Source organism: Mercenaria mercenaria, unplaced genomic scaffold (genome assembly GCF_021730395.1).
Source record: "Mercenaria mercenaria strain notata unplaced genomic scaffold, MADL_Memer_1 contig_165, whole genome shotgun sequence".
NCBI classification, from domain to species: domain Eukaryota; kingdom Metazoa; phylum Mollusca; class Bivalvia; order Venerida; family Veneridae; genus Mercenaria; species Mercenaria mercenaria.
This window is the reverse complement of record NW_026459643.1, coordinates 19,105-32,207: the sequence shown is the minus strand read 5'-3', so window position 1 is coordinate 32,207 and position 13,103 is coordinate 19,105.

Below are 13,103 nucleotides of genomic sequence, written 5' to 3'. Positions count from 1 at the left end.
TTTATATCATCCAAATTAAATATTGATTATTTTCTTTGTTGTTACTTGGTAGAAAATTTGGTAATTAGCCATTTAGAAATGTTATTTTCATATAAAATATAATTAGAATGTGATGCAAAATACACTAAAGTCTTATAAAATATCTTTTGAGGAAATGTTTAGATTTCTAAGTAACATTTCACCATTAGCTCCCATCCCCTTCCCTACATTCTGTCTTTTTTGCAACTTTATTAATGTAATCATATAAGGATCTCATTCTTTCTCTATAATGTGAGGCAGACTACTTTGGAATCAACAATTTTACATAATCATAAGATATGTCACCTGTTTATAGATAGGGGGCCTCCGTGGCCAAGTGGTTAGAGTCGTTGACTTCAAACCATTTGCCCCTCATCGGTGTGGGTTCGAAACCTCATTTGGGGCGTAAAATTCTTCACGTGAGGAAGCCATCCAGCTGGCTTACGGACGGTCGGTGGTTCTACCCAGGTGCCCGCTCGTGATGAAATTGTGCACGGAGGGGCACATGGGGTCTTCCTCCACCATTAAAGCTGGAAAGTCGCCATATGACCTAAAATTGTGTCAGTGTGACGTTTAACCCAACAAAATAAATAAATGTTTATAGATAGGTTAGGCCAACATTTCTCCCATACCTCTTATGATGTATTCATTTTAAAAGGGGTTCAATTGAAACTTTGTACGTATGATTCCTCTGAAGTGTAATTGTGTGCATGTTTTTGATGGTATCCCAGGCCCTTAATTCCCTTATAGGATTGCAGTGACTTTTTCAACAATTCCTGGTGTTACCAAAGAAAATGGTGCCTATGCTCTTTCTAATTCTTTTACCGGTAGAAGCAAATAAGCAAATATTTTAGACACGTATGCACCTATCCTCTTTGAAGTTGGTGCCGTACATGATATGTAGATAAAATGGAAACTTCATATTCACGATCACCGTTGACTGAAAAAATTACTGACGAATCAATTAAAGGCCTAGATTTTGACAGTGGTCCAAGGGATTTCTGTCTTCACCAACACAGTTAGGAACTAATGACCATCGCAGTATAGTTCCAATAAACAAGGGTCATTGATTATTGGAGAGTAAGTCTACATGTACCTTACAAATGTATCAGTTAGTGAAAAGGGGAAAGGATAATGTATTTTGAATTAATGAATAATTGATACCTTTTAAAGTTATACTAGTTTATTTTGGCATTTCTGTGTAAAGAAAAATATTTGTTGATCAAACACAATAATAAAGTAATCAGAAACTTTTCTTAACAAAAATGAAACAACGAGAGACTTACTTAAAGAAATATGCAAGTTATTTTTTTCAAATTCTGTCTGGAGAATTGTGATATTTCAGAAAAATGTGACTTTCACTCATCTAAAGCTTGCAGAATACTGTAAATAACATTTGTATAAAAATGAAAACAGAATGTGCATTTCAAAGTTACAAAGCAAAACATGAAAAAGTCACTTTTGGCAACATACTGAAATTGAAAATTGAGAATAGATGGACCCCAATAATTTTATATTCAAATAATCAGGATTACGTGAATACAAGACAATCAGTTCGAATAATACTGATTGTCAGCACAAAGAACGCATGAAGTTTTCACTATACTTGTGTTTTATCGTCATTATTATTTTCAATATTATTACTGTATTTTTTATCTGTATCTTTTATATATAATATAATAATAATAATAATAATAATGATTATGTTCATGATTATGATTATAAGCTCGACTATTTTACTCACCCTGGCGTCAGCGTCGGCGTCATACATTGGTTAAGTTATCTGTGTGAAGTTAGCAGAATAGTAGAATGACAGAATAACTCCAGCAGAATAGCAGAATAACTCCAGCAGAATAGCAGAATGGCTGAATAACTTCAGCAGATTAGAAGAATGGCAGAATAACTCCAGCAGAATGGCAGAATAACTCCAGCAGATTAGAAGAATGGCAGAATAACTCCAGCAGAATAGCAGAATGGCAGAATAACTCTAGCAGATTAGAAGAATGGCAGAATAACTCCAGCAGAATAGCCGAATGGCAGAATAACTCCAGCAGATTAGAAGAATGGCAGAATAACTCAAGCAGAATAGCAGAATGGCAGAATAACTCCAGCAGATTAGAAGAATGGCAGAATAACTCCAGCAGAATAGCAGAATGGCAGAATAACTCCAGCAGATTAGAAGAATGGCAGAATAACTCCAGCAGAATAGCAGAATGGCAGAATAACTCCAGCAGATTAGAAGAATGGCAGAATAACTCCAGCAGAATAGCAGAATGGCAGAATAACTGTTCTGCTGGAGTTATTCTGTCATTCTGCTATTCTGTTATCTTCACACAGATGGTTAAGTTTTGCGTACAAGTACAGCAATTACTAAAAGGCATATAGATTTAAAACCTATTTTTCTAGATCAAGTACCAACCTATCTGGGTAGAGTCCAATAATTTTGACATGTCTTTTGGGCAAATTATGCCCCCTTTGGGACTTTGAAAATTTTTGTTGAAGTTTTACATGCAAGATACTATCTCTAAAAGTATTGCAAATATTGAATTGAAACTTCACATGTGTCTCCGGGGTTATAAAACTAGTTGATAGCAGCAAGTCCCATAACATTGACCTTCATTTTGGACAAATTATGCCCCCGTTTGGACTTAGAAAATTCTGGTTTAAGTTTTGTGTGCAAGTACATACAATACAACTATTACTAAAAGGCATATAGATTTGAAACTTATTATATTTCTAGATCAGTTACTAAATTCATTGGGTCAAGTCCCATAACTCTGACATGTATTTTGGGTTAATTATGCCCCCTTTTGGACATAGAAAATTCTGGTTAAAGTTTTGCGGGCAAGTACATACAGCTATTAGTAAAAGGCATATAGATTTAAAACTTATTTCTTTCTTTTTCTAGATCAATTACCAACCTCACTGGATCAAGTCCCATAACACTGACATGTATTTTGGGCAAATTATTCCCCGGTTTTGCGTGCAAGTACATACAGCTATTACTAAAAGGCATACAGATTTGAAACTTACTTTTTCTTTTTCTAGATCAATTACCAACCTTACTGGGTTAAGTCTCATAACTCTTGCATGTATCTTAGACAAATTATGCCCCCTTTTTGACTTAGTAAATTCTGATAAAAGTTTTACATGAGAGTTTCTCCAAAACTAATGCAGATATAGAATTCAAACTTCACATGAGCGTTCGGGGTTATAAAACTAGTTGATAGCAGCAAGTCCCATAATACTCCCTTCACACCTACGATTTTTCTTACGATTTGTGACGAATTGCACAAAATCGTAAAAGTTCACCGATTTCCCACATTTACGAACTATTTAAGAGCTGTTAACGATCAAATTGCGATTTATTCCGAGTTATTACGATGCATTTACGACTAAAATTACCGATTTGTTCCGAGTAATTACAGATCAATACGATCGTTTTACGAGCTATTTACGAGTTATTTACGAGTTGTTGCGAGTCAATTACGGTATGTCATGATTTACCAAAGGCTTTACGAGTACATTACGATTTGTTTACGAGTTGGTACGATTAGTTACGTGTTAGATACGAGTATTTATGAATATCATGTTTTTACAATTCAAAATTGCACGAAGGCGAGCGTGCTCTTCTCTTTTTGTTGACTACCTTCTTTTTAGGTGGCATTGTTGCACATAGGATTGAAGTCTCACTCCTTTGACGTATTGACAGCACCTCAAAGGAACTGTCCGATTTGACAGCTTTTATAACTCTCATAAATCGTAAAGCATACGTACGTACTTGTAAAGTACTCGTAAAGTACTCGTAAAGTGCCCGTAACAAATCGTAAACCCCTCGTACCGTACACATCGTATAGAATCGTAAAACAAAGTCTTTACGATACATTTACTAGAGCTTACGAGTGGTTTACGTGTTGTTTACGATACTTACGACTTGTTACGAGCTCTTTACGAGCTATTTACCGATAATTCAAATCGGAGACGATCGTAAGAAATTTTTGACATGTCAAAAAATTTACCTCAACGTTCACGATTGTTTGCGATCTCCTGCGAGTAGTGCCGAGGTATTTACGACTACCGACGAGCTGTTTACGATTGCCTGCGACTGCCTACGAGTTGGCAAATCGTACGGAATCGTAAGAAAAAATCATAGATGTGAAGGGGGTATAACTGATATGCATTTTGGTCAAATTATGTCCCCTTTTGAACTTAAAACTCTTTTGATATTTAACCTTTTTGGGTAATATTTTCCTGCTTCTGGGACATATTTCGAATAGTCAAGCTTGGCTGTCTGGGGTGACATGGTTTACATAGACTTATATATGGAAAAACTTTAAAAGTATTTTTGTCCAAATCACAAAGCCTAGGGCTTTGATATTTGTTATGTAGCAACATCTCGTGGTTCTCTACCAGGTTTGTTCAAATTATTTCCCTAGGGTCAAATATGGACCCGCCCTGGGGGTCACATGGTTCATATAGACTTATATAGGGAAAAGCTTTGAAAATCTTGTTGTCAATAACCTATAACTTTCAAATTTGGGCCACATGTATAGTTTTGGGTGGTAAGATGAACATTGACATGAGTTGGCTTTGATCTAGTGACCTACTTTCACATTTCTGTAGCTACAGCCTTCAAATTTGGACCACATGCATACAGTTTGTGGTCCGAAATGAAATTTGACCTTGATTTTGACCTAGTGATCTACTTTCACATTTCTCAAGCTACAGCCTTCAAATTTGGACCACATGCATAATTTTGTGTACTGAAGAAAAGCTTTGACCTTGACATTGACCTAGTGACCTACTTTCACATGTTTGAAGGTACAGGCTTCAAATTTGAACCACATGCATAGTTTTGTGTTCCGAAATGAAATTTGACCTTTATTTTGATCTAGAGACCTACTTTCACAGCTACATGTACAACCTATAAATTTGAACCACATGCATAATTTCGTGTACCGAAAAAAAAACATTTTTACATTGGCATTGACCTAGTGACATACTTTCACATTTGGACTACATGCATATTTTTGTTTTCCAAATTGAAATTTGACTTTGATTTGTATCTAGGTACTACTTTCACATTTCTCAAGTTGAAGCACATGCATAGTTTTGTTTTGTATACTGAAATGAACTTTGACCTTAAAATTGATCTCGTGACCGACTTTCAAATTTTTCAAGCTACAGCTTTCGAATTTGGACCGCATGCATGGACCACATGCACAGTGATGTATACTGCAATGAAATTTGACCTTGATTTTGACCTTGAATTAGTCTTGAAATTTGGAACAATCAAAAATGGCTCAATGGTGGGCGCCAAGATCACTCTGTGATCTCTTGTTAAAATTCTTGTATCTAAGTTGGTATCTCAGTAACCGCTAGTGGGAATGAATTGAAACATTGCACACTTAATCGCAGCGATAAACTGACTTACACTGCAAAGGTTCCATAATCTATTTTACTTTTTTTACAAAGGTACGTCCTGATTGAATCTATACACACTTGTTTAATTTCATGATCTAACATAGAGTGCACACGATCTACAAGTCTTTTTTGTATTACCGCAAAATTATTTCCCGTTTTTGGACATAGCAGAGTTTTGTTTCGTTTTGTTTGTAAGCTGGTATCTCAGTACCCACTGACGGGAATAGATTAGAAACCTCTCAAACTTGACAACTGTCATTATTTGACATACTATGCAAGGACCCAAAGCTTTACGTAGTAATTTTACAAAATTGCAACTGAAAATATGGTTTCATTCGTTTCCATGATAACCGAGGTGACATTAAATTTGACTTATTTTTGAATTTTTGAATTTGTTTTATATTACAGTCTTGAATTCCCAAGTCCAGTTACTATTCTAGTAGTCAAATAGATTCAACTAAGCAATGTAGTATTTAGAAGGTTAGGATAAGGTTCTGATCATCCATCAAATATTCCTATGGTAACTTTGGAAAGTTTATAGTATCTTCTATTAGCTAAAGTTTTATGGCAAACCTAAATTTCTATCTTAAATGTTGGCTGTAAAAACTAAATAAAACACACGTTTACGTCAGATGTCAGTGATTTCCTTTCAGTAAGTCAACATTGTTTATCAAAAATGAAAACAGATGACCAATAACAATCGAAAACATCAACTGACTATTAACGATAGGTTTAATCAAAATATGATACAAAAACAGTTAAAATCATAATTCACACAAAGCTTCATTCTACTTAAAACAGAAAGCCAAACAAACTAAATGTAAAATTACATTTGTAAGTAACATTTATTGGTGATCCATATAGATCCATATAGATAAGTTTAGTAATGTAAAGTTGTCCATAAAATCAATCACTTTCAACTAGTCTCAAAACCGGTTTCCTGTGTCAAATCATTAACAACACCTAATCCTTGGTATGGAACATGGTCAGAAATTTTGTATTTAAAATAATTAGGCTATCATCAGGTTTCACAAAGTAATTCACTAGATCAAGACGTAAAAAGGCCAATTTACGTGGTTTGTATGAAACCTGGTTGTAATGTTTACCTTTAAATCTATTTCGTATAACTCTACTACTGATTGTAAACCATTTTCGGGGACAACAGGATTTCGCTTTGCCACCCTTCTGTTACACCGCCATTCCGTTTATCGGTCGTATTTCTGTCCTTCCGTCTTCAGTTTTGTTTCCATTATTCTTTTATTCATCAAAAGATTTTTTTAATGAGACGACGTGTCATGCACAAAACCATGACACTTAGCACAAAGGTCAAGGTCACACTCGGAGGTCAAATGTCAACAGGGTATTTTTTCTGTCCAGTTTGTAGAAGAGATTTTAATGCTACTTGGCGCGAATTATCCCATAATAATGCGGTAAGTCATGCATTCCATATATGGATCTTAATTTTACTTGGCATAAATGTACCCCATTATAAGATGACATGTGTTTTAGTTTCGTTAAAATAATCACGGCGTAATTTATTTTAATAAAGGTGTTACGTTATTATGCCCCCTTCGAAGAAGGTTTGGTATATTGTTTTGCAGATGTCGGTCGATTGGTCGGTCGGAATGTAGACCAATCCGTTTCCGGATGATAACTCAAGAACGCTTGGGCTTAGAATCATGACAGTTGATAGGGCGGTTGGTCATCACCAGCAGATGACCCCTATTGATTTCAAAGGTCAAGGTCACAGTGACCCTGAATAGTAAAACGGTTTCCGGATGATAACTCAAGAACACTTAAGCCTATGATCATGAAAGTTAAAAGAGAGGTTGGTAATGACTAGCAGATGACTTTTATTGATTTTGAGGTCAGTATGTTAAAAGTCAAGGTCACAGTGACCCTGAACAGTAAAACAGTTTCCGGATGATAACTCAAGAACGCTTAGGCCTAGGGTCACGAAGGTTTACAGGGAGGTTCGTCATGACCAGCAAATAACCCCTATTCATTTTGAGGTCAGTATGTCAAAGGTCAAGGTCAGAGTGACCAGTAACAGTAAAATGGCTTCCAGGCAATAACTCAACGCTTGGGTCTAGTGTCAGGAAAATTGATAGTTCGATTGGCCATGACCAGCAGATAAATCCTTTTGATTTTTAAGGTCATTAGATCACAGGTCAAGGTCACATTGGCCAGGAACAGTTTAACGGTTCTGATCTTCTTGTTCAAAACCATAGGATCTAGGGCTTTGATATTTGGTGTGTAGCAAAATCTAGTGGTCCTCTACTAAGATTATTCAAATTATTCACCAAGGGTCAAATATGGCTCCGCCCTGGGGTCACATGGTTTACATAGACTTATGAAGGGAAAAACGTCTTGTCCAAACCACAAAGACTATGGCTTTGATATTTTGTAATGTAGCATCATTTAGTAGTTCTCTACCAAGTTTGTTCAAATTATCTCTCAAGGGTCAAATCTGGCCCTTCTCTAGGGTATTACGGTTCATATAGACTTATATAGGGAAAAACTTAGAATCTTCATGTCCATAACTTACATCATTCAAATTTGGACCACATGTATAGTTTTGAATGGACAGATGAACCTTGACATGAGTTGACCTTGATCTTGACCTAGTGACCTTCTATCACATTTCTGTAGCTACAGCCTTCAAGTTTGGACCATATGCATATGTTTGTGTACCGAAAAACACATTGACATTGTTATTGACCTAGTGACCTACTTTCACATTTTTTGAAGGTACAGGCTTCATATTTGGACCACATGCATATTTTTTGTTGTAAAATAAAATTTGACCTTGATTTTGACCTAGTGACCTACTTTCACATTTCTCCAGCTACAGCCTTCAAATTTGAACCACAAGCATAGTTTCGTGCACTGAAATGAACTTTGATTTTGATCTTGACCTAGTGACCTACTTTCATATTTCTGAAGGTACGGGCTTCAGATTTGGACCCCTTGCATAGTGTTGTGTTCATAAATAAAATTTGAACTTCATTTTAACCTAGTGACCTACTTTCACATTTCTCAAAATACAAAACTTCAAATTTAAACCACATGCATAGTTTTGTGTACTGAATTGCACTTTGATCTTGAGATTGACCTAGTGACCTTCATTTCACATTTCTGAAGCTACAAGCTTCAAATTTGGACTGCATGCATATTTTTGTGTTTTGAATTGATATTTGTCATTGATTTTTACCTATTACCTACTTTCACATTTCTCAAGCTTCAGTCTCCAAATTTGAAGCACATGCATAGTTCTATCTATCGAAATGAACATTTACCTTGAAATTGATCTAGTGACCTGCTTTCACATTTCTCAAGCCACAGCTTTCAAATTTGGACCACATATACATTGCTTTGTATTAAAATCAAATGTCACCTTGATTTTGACCCTAAGCTAGTCTTGAAATTTGGAACATTCAAAAATAGCTTAGTGGATGGCACCAAGATCACTCTGTAACTTTTGTTTATAGTTAGCAGATAGTTTTTAAATCTCAAATACCAACTGACATTGTCATATTTAATCAATTCTTGTCTGAAAAATATCTAGAATTTCGGTTTAAATTGCATGCATTGATAATAATAATTATATAAGTCCATTAACATTCCTTTCAGGTGAATCCGAAAGTGCAGCAAGGGAATCCCCGAGCATATTCCAAAGATTTCACAGGAAACAACGTAAGCGCAAAATGAAGAAAGGTAATGTAACATTTAAGATACCAGTCACCTAAGATATTGACCTGATGCACTGTATCTTTGTCATCAATTTCATGTACTTTCTTCAAGTTGATCATAAGAATAACTGATGAATCTAATTATTTTCAAATATGTATCTAGTTCCGGCAAAACTCGTCTCTTTTTAATTGTTTTGAAACTAGATTCTTGTTATATACTGAATGTTTTGTTTATAAATTAAAGAGTGCATTTGCAAATTGAATTTCTGTAAATGCCGTGTCTGATGTCTGGTCAATATCTCAGGTGACTCATAATTGATATATCCTAATGCATGTTCTTGTGTTGGAACTTTTCTCTCTGCTTGAATTGTTTGACAAAAAAAGGAAATAGTTTAATCGGCAGAAAATAGTAGGTATGTAATTTACGTCACTGATAAATTATATTGACAATGTATCTGTTTGGTAAACATTTCTAACATATTTCGTTCTTGCTACGGGCAGTTGTGTCTTTATCATCCATATAGATATCAAGAAAATTATTTAAAAAGTCTTTCCAGATTATCGATATTTCATAATCATCAGTTGATATGAGCCGTTTCAGAATGTTAAAAAGTTCTATCTTCTCACGTTTTGGACTAAATACAATAATAATAACATTTTATTGTTTCGTTTACGACTAGAGTCAAATATTTCAAAAGGACTCCAGTCTTCTGTTTAATCTATTTATTATAAAGTAGAATGTATTTGTTGTGGAAGAATCAAGAGCTATAACTTGGTTTTTCCCTCGGTGTAATTCTGAAATACAAGGTTAAAATAAATCTTATAAAGAAATTGAATAAAATGTGATAAGAGAGATGATTTTTTTGTGCCCTCAAACAACGAAGCTGGAAGGGGGTTTACTGGTTTCAGGTTGTCTGTCAGTCTGTCTGTCTGTCGACACAATCTTATGCGTACCAACTCTCCTCATTTCTCCTCTTGTGCGCGCCTAATCTCCAGAACTCTTGTACACAATTTAATAAAACTTCGCTCAAGTGATCAGTACCAACCAAAGTTCCGCATGGTGCATGTTACTCTCTTTCAGATAAATATTCTGCAGAATTATGAAACTTTGTTTTTTGTTACTATACTATATACATACGATCTATATACATACATTCCGCATAATTATGCAATCTTGTATGCGTCAAATTGCCATGTACTGTGACAGTGCGTGCGGGGGAGGGGTGGAGGGGGTACATTCATCACATTTAGTGATAGCTCTAGTTATTTTATTATTGTCAGATTGGAATTTAACCCAGGTAACGTGATATGAGATATATAGTTTGTAAGAGATAATTTCGTTTTTGAAGATTCTTTTTTTTTTTTTTTTTTTTTTTTTTTCAGGCCACAATTTGGGTAACCCCGTTTATTTCATATTGTATACATATATAGATACATATAAACACATGATGTAAACGTACGTTTTTTTTTTTTGTTTTTGTTTTTTCGGGTTTTTTCAGGCCCCAATTTGGGTAACCCCGTTTATTTCAAATTGTATACATATATAGATACATATAAACACATGATGTAAACGTACAATTACATGAATTAATAATGTAAATATCAAGACATATTGTTAAACATGTAATCTTAGTGATCTATTATGTATACATATTTTTGTAACTACTTCATATACTAGTTAAGGTCGTATATTGTCATTGACATTTGTTATCAGGCAATTTACAAATTGGGGTAATATTTTACAAAAATGTGAAAATGTGTGTATGAAAAAAATCAAAAATATATACACAGGGAAAAAAAGAGCACATATTTAACAAAAATATGTGCAAGTTATTTAAGAAAAAAAGAAAAGAGGAAGAAAAAAGTGGAAAATGGGGGAAACTGATTTAATAAAATGAAAAATCCCTTTGATTAATAACTCTTAGTAGACAGTTATGGTTAGCTCTATTAATAAAAGATCGGAATTAACAAGTATTTATTTTTAAATATTTTGGTATTATTAAAGATGAAATTTTGGCAGGTTAGGAAATATTTTACTTTGCTTTATTTCTTAAATTCTGTTGTTAATATTAGCTTAGTTGTCTATCGTTTCGATAACTTGAGACCAATTCTTTTCGAATTCAAATATCTTATTATTTATGGCTGAAATGTATTTCAAACTTATAAGTTTATCTTTAAAATAAACTTTGAACATTGGTATAGAGAGGTACCTACAACAGTTTTCTTTAAACTTTGACTTATACACATAATACTTTAGGAGTAAAGCAAGATAATTCCCAGTTCGATTGGTACATGTATCATACGAAAAAATGAATTTTTATGCCCCCAAAGGGAGGCATATAGTTTTTGAACAATCTGTCAGTCTGTCATTCTGTCAGTCTGTCAGTCTGTCGGTCTGTCCGCAATTTTCGTGTCCGGTCCATATCTTTGTCATCGATGGATGAATTTTCAAATAACTTGGCATGAATGTGTACTACAGTAAGACGACGTGTCGCGCGCAAGACCCATGTCCGTAGCTCAAAGGTCAAGGTCACACTTGACGTTAAAGGTCATTTTTCATGATAGTGCATTCGTGTCCGGTCCATATCTTTGTCATCCATGGATGGATTTTCAAATAACTTGGCATGAATGTGTACCACAGTAAGACGAGGTGTCGCGCACAAGACCCAGGTCCGTAGCTCAAAGGTCAAGGTCACACTTAGACGTTAAAGGTCATATTTCATGATAGTGCATTGATGGGCGTGTCCGGTCCATATCTTTGTCATTCATGCATGGATTTTAAAATTATTGGGCATGAATGTGTACCACAGTAAGACGAGGTGTCGCGCGCAAGACCCAGGTCCGTAGGAAAAAAGGTCCTAAACTCTAACATTGGCCATAACTATTCATTCAAAGTGCCATCGGGGGCATGTGTCATCCTATGGAGACAGCTCTTGTTTTTTCTGTAAATTAATGTCAATATTAAATCTTTCTTTCGCCCAATTACTTAAGTCAAATAAAAACTTATTAACATGTACACATTCAAATGTTAAATGTTCTATTGTCTCTTGTTGTTGACAACAATATGAACATAAATTGCTGTCGGCTTTATTTATTTTATACAAAAATGATTTAGTTACTAGAATGTTTTGATTTATCTTGAATTGAAAATTTTTAGTTTGACTTCCTTGATTGTTTCTATATTTTTGCAAAATAATTTAAATTCTAATTCTGAGATATGTCCTAATGTTTGGTTCCATTTATTTGGTATGGATATTTCTTTAATTCTTGTAATGGTATTATAAAAAGAGCTACTGCCCTTTTTATCTTTAACAAGTAATCTTAAGTATGGGTTAATATCTACGTTGTATTTGTGGACAGCTGTTTTATTATTTCTTATCTTTTCTTTCCACTCGTTTGGTATATTATTCATAATTCTATGTAGGTCTAAAAATGTACCATTTACTGAATATATACGTTTTAACTGATCTATCGTATAAAAATTTCCATTTTCATTTAGAAGATCTATAACATTGATAATCTTATTCTTGTACCAATTGTTATTCATGTATGTTTTGAATCTGAAGTTGTGATTATTCCAAAGAGGAGAATATAAAATTTGTTGCAGGTCTGTAATATTAATAGATTCACAAAGACAGTACCAACTTTCAAGAACATCTTTCCAAAATGGATTTTGTATTCTCCCAGCCATTAACTTGGCATAACTTGCACCTAAAGTAAAAATATTCTTGAAAGGAAAATTTATTAAATCTTTCCAAGTGTCACAATTATTCAATGAAAGTCTTCTTAACCAGCTCAACTTCAAACTATGTATAAATGTGTTAATATTTATCATCTTTAAACCACCGGAATCGACATCATTTGTTATAATTGATCTCTTTACTCTATCCGGTCCATTATTCCATAAAAATGTAAATGCTATATTATTTAATTGACTAATAAAGATTGACGGGGGATTTGGTAATGCTA